The 12,525-nt window shown below is 49.5% G+C and overlaps 1 protein-coding gene across 2 annotated transcripts in view; it reads right to left on the reverse strand.

The window, feature by feature from the left end:
• Positions 1–12,525, reverse strand: part of LOC135916237 (calcium-activated chloride channel regulator 2-like) — a 558,001-nt gene that overhangs the window by 246,558 nt on the left and 298,918 nt on the right. The gene's annotated exons all lie outside the window — the stretch shown is intronic.

Raw genomic sequence — 12,525 nt, forward strand, 5'->3', positions numbered from 1 at the left:
GGGAGTCCCGCGACGCGCCTGGCAGCGGCAGCGACAGGAGGCGCGCGCGGCGCGCCTCCTGTCGGGGCAGCGCCGTACATTGAGAGGAGGGGGTCTTGTGTGTTTGCCGCAAGATGGCTCTGCGTGTGCGGAAAGCGCAGAAGAAATGCAGCGGAAACGCATTTCGCAACTCGTGGAATTGTGACTTCTGTACGTTACATGTTCATAATTACCGATATACAACGCAGTATAACTTTCCACGGCTCGTTTCGAAGGCAACACCGCATTCACTAGAGGCGCGTTTGCACCGCTTGGAAGCATCGAACTCGTGGCTGAGTGGTAGCGTCTCCGTCTCACACTCCAGAGACCCTGGTTCGATTCCCACCGGGCCAATCTTGGAAGTTGCTTTTTATTTATGAAGCACCTGCCGTGATTTATCGCTCACGGTCAACGCCGCAAACGCCGACACCGACGCCGACACCGACGCCGACGACACCGGCTTTTCTGCGACACGAGCTCCTTAACGCTATCGCGTTAAAAAACAATTTCTCTGTATGATGTTCGTCCTGTCGTCCGAAAGTCAACTGAGGACAAAGAAGTCGATATTAGACGTGGAATCGAGGTCCGAACAAGTAGCCTTGTTTGCGCAGAGACAATACGGTTAATGATGCATCAAGTGTGTGTGTGTATGTGTGTGGGCTGGTCTCGTAAAAATTCTGATCACGGCTCACGATCGTTAAGGAAACCCGTGCCAGTGTTTGTCAAAACCGGCGCGAATCGATATTTCCCCCCCGGTGACCACCAAATTGAAATCGCCGCGGCGCGCCCGGCAACATCGGAAGATCATTGGCAACGGATCCCGGTCGAATCACTCGTGCACGAAACTCGTGACCGTTCCTCTTGCCATTAATGCAAGCAGCTAAACGCAGATCGATGGCACAGTTTGACAGAGGCCGACTCCCATTGTGCTGCCCGAGCGGTTCTGTCCAAGGCATTAATATCGCGAAGGCATATCGGCGTGGTTAGAAATAGCACCACGGGCGGTTGAGAACGGCATATGTGAATGTTTCGGTTTCCTTTGTGTTCAGCTTGTTTACAATCAGAAAGATTGCGTGGTAAAAGGTTATCTTAGCAATGTGTAAAATATATTTATTTTAGTTCGATGAAGGCTTGGCACAAGGCGTGTTGGTATTTGCATATGTAATGCATGGGGCGTAAAGTCTAGGAGTGTTTTGCGGTATCTGATACGATTTACGAAGTGGTAATACCTAGATAGGACACTGTAGCTGTCGTTAGCCTGCAACAGGAGAGGGAAGCATTCTGGCTATATCTCTGAACGATTACACACTAAGTAACGGGAGTCCGCATTCATCAGTTCAAAGAGACAGTTTGGACATGTTGCATTCAGTCAAATTGCGGCCACTTCCGAGTCGGGGTGTCAGTGAGTGCAGGGAGATCTCTGAGTAGATCTTACATCCGACCTTTACGGCAGCAGGATATAAAAGAACGTGTATAGCAATTATGTGTCAGTGGCATGTGCTTAAAAAGCCCATAAAAGAAGACTTCGCTTGAGTGTTCTTAAAGAAACTGTCAATTTCCATGTGAGATTTGTGTTCTTAGTGTAAGCGCTTTTGAGAATTCTAGAACGGAATAGCTAGTCCTGCCTCCTCTGAAATCCCGCTCTCACCTGCGCGCGGCATACGCGTATGTTTTATCACTGCAGCAATAAATGTGACGAGGCCGACCTCAGTGACTCCAAACGCATCAGTTCTCACGCGAGAGATTTGCTCTACTGCGAACGCAACATTCGATCATAATCAACGATGAAGACGCCTGGTGCAAGTGATATAGCCGAAACAATAATTATTTCTAATTCACCCCTAATATGTTGGCTTTTCTATCCCCACTACGGCTCACCGCGACGGTAGGGACGTCTGACCACCGAAAGCATGCACTTCGCATACTTTTCACTGAAATCCGTAGACACTTCAGTTCTGTCTTAAAGGCCCGAAGGCACTGCGAAAAGGAGGACATGAACCCGCGTGACAGCATAAATTAATAGGGTTCCCGTGTGCGTAAGACTACGATTGCGTCAAAACCGCGACTGTAAAGTGGAGCGTAAAAAGTTCATTGCCCTTCGAACTTCGATAAAGAAAGAAGGAAAAAATACCTAGGGACGACGTCAGCCTTATTTCAAAGCGAACGCTGAAAAAGAATGAATAAAGGTGAGAGAAAAAAAAGGAAAGAAATAGTAGTGCATTCATAGGAACCACCACTGTTTTGACCGAAACTGTATTAACTCCCAACCGCGGCGGATACAAAGGGAGGGAGGCTCGAGCTGAAAGAGACGCCCGGAAATTCACGGGAAACGGGAGGTGAAGGGAGTTGACCGGAGCATCGGGTCGGTCGTGCGGGCAATGGGTTAAAACTCTCGGTGACTGCGCGCTTTGTACGGCGATGCCGGCCGGTCTGGCCGGCCGTCCTGGAGGGGTGCAGCACGATGGCAGCGAAGAGGAAGCGTTGGGGATTTAGACGGGAAGGAAGAACGGAAGGGGAGTTTCGGAGAGGAGGTCGAAGGGCGGGCGACACGGGGGGGAGGAGGGATTGGGTAATTAAGCTTCCTCTCGCAAATCACGGTGTTACGTGGCGGCACTGCCTTCTCCCTGGCCTCCTCCTCCTCCTGCTTGCCCCCTATGCAAGTCACCCCCGTCGAGTCCCTCTAACGCACAAGCGAGCGCTCTGGGAATCGAAGCGCTGAGCTGGCTAGCGGGTAAAAGCCAGTCGGTATGGAGAACGAGAGCGAGAGAGAGAGAGAGAGGGCTCGATGGTGCAGCAAACGCGCATGATTAAGCCAGCGTACGCGTTAGCGGATATGGCCGGGCTCTGGTGTGTTTGCGTTCAGGAAAAGCGGGACACGAATGGGGAGAGACGCCGGGGAATGATGGGAAGAGGGGAAATGGGAGAGACCTAGGGAAGTGGGGATGAGTAGAAGTAGAGAGCGGAAGATGGGGAGTGGGGAGGGGCACGAAGGTTTGGAACGGTGCCAGACGATCGACTCGTCGTCGGCGGACGATGGCGCGCCCGGCACGAGAAAACTTCTGCCGGGTTTCCGGACACCACAACGCGTGATAAATCGCGTCTAATTGATTTCGCCTTCCTGTTCAACGCGCCGAGGCGGCCCGCGCACGCCGATGGGCTGTCGATGAGAGTGTGCCGTGCACAGACTCTCTCTCTCTCTCTCTCTCTTGCATGCTTGATAAAGTTGGCCCGCGCTGCCGCCGTAAGTGCAGAGTTTTCAAATGGAAAGGCGGAGGGGAGGCAAAGCTTTGCTTCTGCACAGACTTCATCGTGCGTCGAGTCAGGCCGTACACTGAGTGTGAAGACGCGCTAGTCGAGAGAAGTCTTGGTTAAGGTTATGTAGAGTATTGAAAAGGGAATTCTCGAAAGTAAGGCACCAACGGATGCGAACGTTCGAACGAAAATAGCAGCCTGCATGCGATTTCGCGTCTGTCCTTCACAAAAACGTGGTGCGCGGGAAAGAAGCGTTCGCAAACTCGGAAGCAGTTGACAAAAAAAATTTCTGGCCGATAAAATTTATCTTTTATTTTTCGAAACATTCGAACGAACCATTCTGAACGGAATGGTTCGTTCGACGCCACCATAGCGTGCAGCGAAAACGAAGATCAGTTGCGCGGAAATAGGAGTCTATTTACCATTCCCCGCTAGCGATTCCGCGCTTCGAAGCAACGTAGCTCGAAACTTCAGCATGACGACAACTTTCGCGCGTTCTTTTATCTCGTTTATTTACTTGTTTATTTCGGCCTTCAGCGCTGGCTTATCTCGTTGGGTCGCATCCGCACAGTTTTCACAAAGGAGACTCCCGACAAACGCTGTTCGAACGCCTTTCATCGATACAACGAGTTGCCAAGCCTCACCACCGGTACTCTCTCGGCGGTAAGCAAACTATCAAAAAACTGTGGGCGTGAACAGCGACGACGTAGGTCAACCACGTGGATCATTTGTTAGCCTCCCGGATGTTCACCAACGCGAAGCGCTACGCAAAAATGAACTTCCACCTGCGAGTCCTGCGAGCAGCGCTTGCCACTTCCGACGTTTTCTCGACATGCAACGAGTTGCACTGATTTCGCGCACAGCGTGTAGAGGCTGTCAACGCTGTGCTTTACAGCACACTCGAAACAGTTTGCTCCGAACGCCTGTATCTGTGTTTACTCTCATTGCGACGACTCTTCGTGCGTTCTTTCGCAGCACTTCACAAGGTAGCGAGCCACGGATTCTCACGTCACTGCCGCACATTGCCCGAAATCGAAGGCTTGCTCTTCGCAGCACTCTGATTCGAGGGAGAAGTCGTAGTAGCGTGTTGCAGATACACCGTTTGTGACTGTATGCGTGACCGTTTGTGACTTAATGGCGAATTCATGACCATGTGGCCGCTCTCTATAATAATTCAACTAATTTTTTTGTCCCATATTCTCCCTATCATTTGACAGTATAACCAATTGGGTTCAGTCTTCCCACCTTTCCTTTGTCGCCCGTTGGACAACTGTCGGACCGATCAATTGGTTGACTTATTGTGCTGGAATGTCCTAAGGAAACACCTGGACTATTTGTGGACTCCACAGCGAGGTGCACCGGATTACTTTCGACCACTTGGATTTCTTTAAACCGCACCTTAATCTAAGTGCTCAAGCAATATTAGAGTGCTTACACGTGTCCGGTATTCCGGCCAACGCGGGCTTGGATTTACGCCTCCGCCTATCCGGCAAAACACCCAGTCTGCTTGCGTTTACCGGAATACCAGACACGCTAAAACTCTGTTGTATTGTTCTAATCATCCTGCGCCGGTCTCGTTCAAAATAGGTGAGCGTTAGAAAGAGTGAGTGAGTGAAAGAGTGAGTGAGTGAAAGAGTTAGTGAGTGAAAGAGTGAGTGAGTGAGTGAGTGAGTGAGTGAGTGAGTGAGTGAGTGAGTGAGTGAGTGAGTGAGTGAGTGAGTGAGTGAGTGAGTGAGTGAGTGAGTGAGTGAGTGAGTGAGTGAGTGAGTGAGAGTGAGTGAGTGAGTGAGTGAGTGAGTGAGTGAGTGAGTGAGTGAGTGAGTGAGTGAGTGAGTGAGTGAGTGAGTGAGTGAGTGAGTGAGTGAGCGAGCGAGCGAGCAAACGAGCGTGAGTGGGCATGAGTGGGCGAGGGTGAGTGGGCGAGGGTGAGTGGGCGAGGGTGAGTGGGCGTGAGTGCGTGTGTTTGCGTCTTTTCGCTTTGACGTGTAGGTTTTCTTACAGAAACGCCGAAAACGTTTTTTCGCACTACGTGAAATTCCGGGGCACTGCGTGAGCCACGAGGAGACGTCCAGCCTGACAAAAGAACAGACCAATGAATACAGAGGAAAGATCGAGGAAATGCATGATTGGGAAGCGGCAAAGGGCGAATAGTGGGGGCTCTTACCAACCAGGACGAGCCAAGCTGGTAAAAACGAGACAAGCCGAAGCGCCCGCGCCTTATATCCTTTTTTCCCCTCTCGTTCTATCTCGTTCGCAGCCGAGAGCAGAGCTCGGGCTTCTCTCTAAAAGCCACTAATGCAGCGACGACCAAAGGCTCGCCAAAGCATTCGGTGCTTACGCGCCCCCTTCGGAACTTCTCACCCCCCCCCCCCCTTTTCTGCCCTGCTTCTGTCCCTCGGAATCGAGAAATGATCGCACCGCCTGCAAAAAGCGACGCCAAAAAGGGAGCCGTAGCCGCCAAATTGAAAGCAGATGGAACCGTCAAAAGCAAGGCAAGCCAAGCCAAGCCAAAGCAAAGCGGCAGCAAGGCGCACTGGCGCTTGCCAAGCGGTGTGCCTCAGTTCCGTGCTCATCAATGCTGAGGAGAACGAACGATAAGAGAGGAGGTGCTACTGCGTTGCTTTTAAGCTATTATCTCTCTTATTCCTTTTTTTATCTATATATCTCTCCGTAGTTCAGAAACAAACAAAAATCTAGACGAAACAAATAAATGGGCTTTTAAAAGGGGTTAAAAGGGCTCGCGGGGCAGAACGAAAGATCCAAATTTGAAAGTTGTACCGCGAAGTTTCCTTGGGCAAAAAAAAAAAGAAAGAAAAAGTGGGGAACAGGGATTTTTTTTCGGTAAATAGAAGACGCGGGCATGAGTGAAGCATAAATAAATGTAACGCGAAATTCCAGACGCGCGGAGAAGGATCTAAAAAAATATAAACACACACACACAACCTTTCAACTGGTGGTGGGGGATATGGGTTCTGAAAACCCCGAGTATTGAATCTACGCCGTTACCTTAAAGGAAAATAACAATAATAAGTATAGTATAGCGTTTCGCCGCAGAGCGCTTCCAGGCCCCATAAAATGCCTCGCGTGGAGCTAAACAGAAAAGCCAGACGACAAAAAAAAATGTAGAAACGAAACGAGAAGCGCTGTGCGAGTGAAAAACAACGAGAGAAAGAGAGAGAGAGGGAAGGTAGAGGGAAGAGAAAGGCAAAGAACGCGTGGTAAGCCGAACGTAGAGTATGGGACGGGTATTGAAATAGATGAAACAGAAGGGAGAGTAAGGAAGGGATGTACGGTACACGCCCGGATGCACAGGGATTATCGTCCACACAGAAAAGCGCCGAGCGAACACGGTCGGCGCGGTGATGACTACGAAGCGTGCCTATAGAGCGAACGCCTCCTCGTTCTCTTCTCCCTTCTCTCTTTTTTTTACTTCCTCTCTCGCGGAGGCCTTCTTCCGCAGCACTAATCCTCCAGACGTTGTGCTAAGTGCGGAGCTCGGCAATGCCTCGTTCCGCGAAACTCATGTCACCGGGATTCTCTGTCTAACCTTCTTTTCTTTTTCTTTCGCTGCGTTTTTTTTTTTTTTGAGCGAGTGAAAAAACACGCAGTGGGTCGGGAAAGACGCGCAGTGCAGGCGGCAAAAAGGAAAATTCGAAAGACGGACAAACAGACAAAAAAAAATTTCGCGCAGAGACTCCCCTGGAGTTGTCAAAGTATGCTTAAGCATTGGGCCCACTCGATCATCTCCACGAAGACCGGTGTCATTATCGACCTTAACAAACTTGATCCGACCAGTATGCAAACTTATCAACCCCTCTCGGTCGCCTAACGAGTTGGTTGTGCCTGCGAGCACAACACAGAGCGTGCGTGGAGGTTCCAATTACAGAGTCCTGTGCATTCCCATTCGACTTCTTATACTGTGTCGTGTATTCATCGTTCGCTTCACTGTACTGACTCGGGAATGAAAGAAGAAAGAGCAGTAGAGGAGAGAGGAAAAAATAGAATCGGAAAAGGCGGAAATCGTTTTTTCTTTCTTTTTTAGTTTTCTTTTATCATTTGGGTTGCCATACTGCATAACGTCAGGATGAAATCAAATATAAGCATTTAGACCCGTTTCATGCAGATACTGCGAACGCGGCCTATCGAATGGGTTGTCCATGACCAACCGTTCATGGTGGGGTGCTTACCAGCTTCATGCGTTGGGCGAATTCGCATCCCGTTGCTGACCAACCATATTATTTCTTCTTTCCGCTTTCAATTTTCAAACTCAGCTTGTAGCTTTTTAAGGTTACTCTGGTACCTTCTGATCGCGAGTGCGACGAAGATCACGATAAAATCATAGTGCCATCAATTCATAATGGTGTAGGTTATGCCGGGCCGGCTATTGACTATTTCGAAAATCCCATTTAATCGGAGCATAGCCCACTGAATTTTGTCTATGCTTGCCCACTGACGCCAAAACAGCCAGGGGGCGCCACGATTCCACGGTTGAGTCACAGTTTATGAGGCACGGTTGGAGTAGCGCACACTTTCTTTCGTCGCACCCCGTACGGTAGCGAAAGAGCGGCAGCAGCGCACGGTGAAAGTTGTCCATTCTCTGCAAACAATAGGAACTTCATATCTGCGGGAACGCAGAGCTGTTTCAGGGGTGAGCTCCCTTGCAATGCGGAATTACTGGTCAGGCATATTCTAAATGTAGAAGTGAATAAGCTCGCACCGAATATGGGCTCCGAGAAGACAATGGACGGGTTGCGAGGCTCGTGTGCTCTTATGTAAAGCCTCCGAGATTGCGCACGCTCTCGGAGGCCATGTTCTGACTGTTGGAACCTGCGGTGTCGCGACGGGAACTGCTGGAAATTAGGTGAGTGCGGATGTCGCGGTAAGATTAGTCGTACGTTCTGACTGGACACAGAACTATACTGCGATGAACGCGGTCACTGACCTAGTCAAACTGTAACAAAATAAATGTACCACGCGTCTCCTCCTCAGCAGCTTACCATAAGGTAGAACGGAAGCAAAAATTGGTTGATTGCCGGCACGCGTTCTGTAGAGGCTGATCATTTTCAATATTTCAGAGGACACCTATGCAAAGGGTAACCAAAGCTAACCGTCAGGTTAAGGCTTCGAATCATGCTGCCAAAGAAACAAAAAACAAAATTTCGGACATTAATACTTTTTTTTCTTTCTTTAAGGGAAAGGGGGCGGGTGGAATGTCGGCGGCTTTTTTGCTTCGGCATCTAGAAGGTGACTAGCCCAACGTATTGGTGGTAACAACGGGCAAAAAAAGCGCACTCATGGTGAGCGCAATAAGTGTTACCGCCTTTAAAACTGCTGCCTCGCAACAAAATGCCACAATACGTTGCTGCGCGATCTTGCTCAACATCGCTCGCATGCGGTCAGCAACGGGGACGCATTAACTTCATGCGCCATATTCGCCAGTCAGGAAGGCAAACACACACACACACACACAAAAGAAAGAAACCACTTGCCCACCTTTTGAATAAGCTAAGCGTTAATTTATAACCTCTAAAACGAGTTGATGAGCGCGAGCGTCGCAAGCACAGGTGCCCAGCTGTGTTAGCTCGAAAGCCGCATTAGCGAGAGGCGTGGGCGCTTTTATAAGGTAGGCGAGACAAGAGCGGCTAGTTGTTTGCCGACGTCGTTTTAAAAGTGATTAAAACGAAGAGCGACATGCCGCGCTGTCGCTCCAATTTTAGAAAGTGGGGCGGCGCTGGAGTCGCAAACTCGCTTAACAGCGCACTGTCAGCGCGGCCATAATTCACGGGTACCCCACCAACTATATACCGCCGAACGAAATAAAAAGAAAAGAAAAGAGAAAGCCGGGTCTCGGTGCAAATGACCAAAGTTAGCAGACTGCGTACATTTTTTTTACAACTATGTTCTCTTTTCTGTTTCTGGTTTTTTTTTTGTTTTTGCTACTGCGGGACCTTCAAATTTGACCTGCGGCCTGGGCACGTGACAAAGAGACAAGCAAAAGTCACACGCGCGCACACTGACGCACAAAATGAAAACGCACCAACGAAAGAAAAAAACGAATTGCCGTTACCTTTCACACAGTACCGTGGAACAGATTGCGGCGGAGTGGCTTACCTGCAACAGAGAAAAACCGAACCGGAACAGTTAATCACTAGGTGCAGAGAGAGAGAGAGAGAGAGAGAGAGAGAAGCGATCACATTACTTCAAAAAGAACAATACATAAATAAACCGACAGAGGCGCTCAGGACTTAGTACGGATAAGACAAAAGCTCACAAAATTGGGTGTGAAAGCCGAGAAGGGCGTATACAGAGCAATAAATATAAAGGACTAAAAAAAAGTACAACACGGTTCAAACAACGCGGTTGAAAGAGTATCCGGATTCCGGACACGCGCGAACCTTTTAATTCATAACTGCCGCATTATTTACAGCCACTAACCCAAAGAGGTCACAATTCACGCCCGGGTGGCGTAATAATACGCACCGAAAAAGCACGAAAGGCTGAAGGAAGGAAAGGAAGAAATGAGACATGGCAAAAGGCAAAAGCAAAAAAAGAAAAAAAAAGGAGTACACGTCGCGCGACAGGCGCGCGTGGGCCGCAAGAAGAGGAAGATCACAAAAGTGGTTGGTGCTTTGGCGCTGGTGCTGAGAAGGGAGGAAAACGAGAAAAAGAAAGAAACGGCAAAAGAATTAAAGCGAAATCAAATAATAATCGAAAGACAGAGGAGAAACAAACGGCGTCAAACTCGTACGAACGCAGCAGCGCCTGCTTGCGTTAACTTTTCTCTCTGTCTCTCACACATAAGCCTTCGCCTCAAGCGCAGAACGAGAGAGGGTGAGGGAGAGTTAAACTATGGGAACGCAGAGCGAAAGAAGGGACATATATGGAAGGCGTGGGAGGAGGAGGAGGAGGATGAGGAGGAGAGGGGAGGGGAGGGGCGGTGTGTGCGAGAACGGCGAGTACACGACAAGCGCACTAAGAGAATTACCCGGAAAACCAGCGGCGACAACGCGAGAAGGGGGGCACCAACCAGCCGTCGCGGCAGGCAAAGCTCGCAACGATGGCCGAGCCCGCACGAGCGCGCCAGGCGCTTTACGAACCATTACGGCGCTGCTCGTGAAAAAACAGTGGCTCGCCGTTTTCGCGTCTCATTCCGGGGCTATGACCAGAGCATTTCTTTTCTTTCTTTCTCTCTTTCTTTCTATTCTTTTTTTTTGTCGCCACCGCCGTACCATTGCCACCACAGCGGGGTTGGCCGCAATCCCAAGCGCCCGCCCGACAGAACGAGGGGAGCAGAAACAAAAACGGTCAGGTGTACTCTCACGCACGCATCGGTAGCGGTTCGTCTTTCGTTTCGTTTGTATGAACGCTGTTACGCTTTGAAACACAAACACACACACACACACGCAGACACATACACGAACACACACTTACTGGAGAGCAAACGGAAGCGTCATGTTATTCGGCGGTCACGGCAAGCCTCGGCCAGGGTCGCAAATCATGAACTCCACAAAGGGTAAGTGTGTGCAATAGTATATCGCTGTCAAGTGAAAGCGGCGGGCGTGTGCGTCTGTGGGTCGCATGCGAGCTGCTGGATGACAGGGTAGAAGAGTGGGAGGGAAGAGAGAGACAAAGGTGCTAAACTCGAATGTATATGAAGCCTCGGCGTGCGGCGCTTAGGAGCGCGAAAAACCAACGCGTCCAGCAAGCCGTTCCTGCGGTTAGAGTGAGCACTTGTGGACCACACCTGCCCACTGGGCGTGTAAAGAAAGAAAGAAGGAAAGGAAGAATGAATGAAAGAAAGAAAGAGGGAATGAAGGAAAGAAAGAAAGAAAGAAAGAAAGAAAGAAAGGAAGAAAGAAAGAAAGAAAGAAAGAAAGAAAGAAAGAAAGAAAGAAAGAAAGAAAGAAAGAAAGAAAGAAAGAAAGAAAGAAAGAAAGAAAGATTGAATGAAAGAAAGGAAGAGGGAAGGAAGAAAAGAACGAAATAGAAGTGAAATTATGTATGGCATGATCAGATGGACGCCGATTGCGTTTGAAAAAGTAAGACGTGTATGTGAGGAACGCGTTTTCTTTGGTGTAATTAAAGACCCTCGCGCTGCCGCGCAGAAAATACCCAATTATTACTGTCGTTGGTGCGCATGCATCACTTTATTACACTTTTTTTAATCCAGTACGAACTTGCTCACAATAACTGCAGAGCGATCGAAACTTGGGCAGCTCATGAAAAGCAGCAATCAAAGTATATGCATGGAAGCGATATTATTGAGAGCTGTTACGTTGCACCAGTTTTTGTGCGTACTCGTTCGTAAGTTGTCCTGAACGCGAGTGGACACTTCGTAAGCAACGAATGAAGCCGAGAAGAAAACGGACGGAGGCGTCCCTTTCAAATTTCGGCACCACTTTTCTGTGACGTCACTGATTGAGACAGCGCCTGATCGGGGCTAGTTAATCGTTTGTTTAACAACGATAGTGTAGGAACAGAAAGGCCACATAGAATTGCCATTTATTTAGCACGTGACTGCGCTGATGTCGCGGCTACCATCGTCGAGCCAGTCCAGCCTCTTCTTCCTCAGCGGGGCTCTGTGAGTAGTGTACTCTACGTGACTCCCGCCCCCCAGCGATGAAGGCACTGCCGTTGAGCAATTTAAATTGCTGAGATGGCACTTCCAGAGGCTAGATGAGCTGGCTTCAAGCGGCCGATCGAAATTGTCTCTTCGCGTCTGCTGACAAGAAGTGTGAAAAACTTGCCGTCACCGTTGAGGACTTTGAAGGGACCGCCGTAAGGAGCTTGTAAAGGAGCGCGAGTGGCGTCGGGACGGATAAATACGTGACTAACTATGAAGTAAAGATCGAGTCATGTAAGCACTTCTGCGGTCGTTGCGAAGCGGAGGTGGTATAACAGTCGCCATTGTAATGCGAAGGCGGTCGGCGTAAGATTGTAGGTCAGCAGATGACGGTTCCGAGGCTAAGAACTCACCGGGTGCGCGAAGTGTCGCGCCGAAAGCGAGTTCTGCTGAGGAAAACTATGCATCTGCTTTCGGAGCTGTGCGAAGACCTAGAAGAACCAAAGGCAGGCGCTCTGCCCATGGAATCGTGGTAATATTTCGAAATAAAATTTCGAAAAAGAAATGATCGTGGCCGTCTGAACTCTCTTTACAATTTCTCCATAGCGTCCGACTAAAACTATTGATGGGCTAGCTAAATGTCCCAAAGCGAAAAATGCCCCCCCCCCCCCCTCACCCCAAGCCGACATTAT

The sequence above is a fragment of the Dermacentor albipictus genome, chromosome 5 (assembly GCF_038994185.2).
Source record: "Dermacentor albipictus isolate Rhodes 1998 colony chromosome 5, USDA_Dalb.pri_finalv2, whole genome shotgun sequence".
NCBI lineage: Eukaryota > Metazoa > Arthropoda > Arachnida > Ixodida > Ixodidae > Dermacentor > Dermacentor albipictus.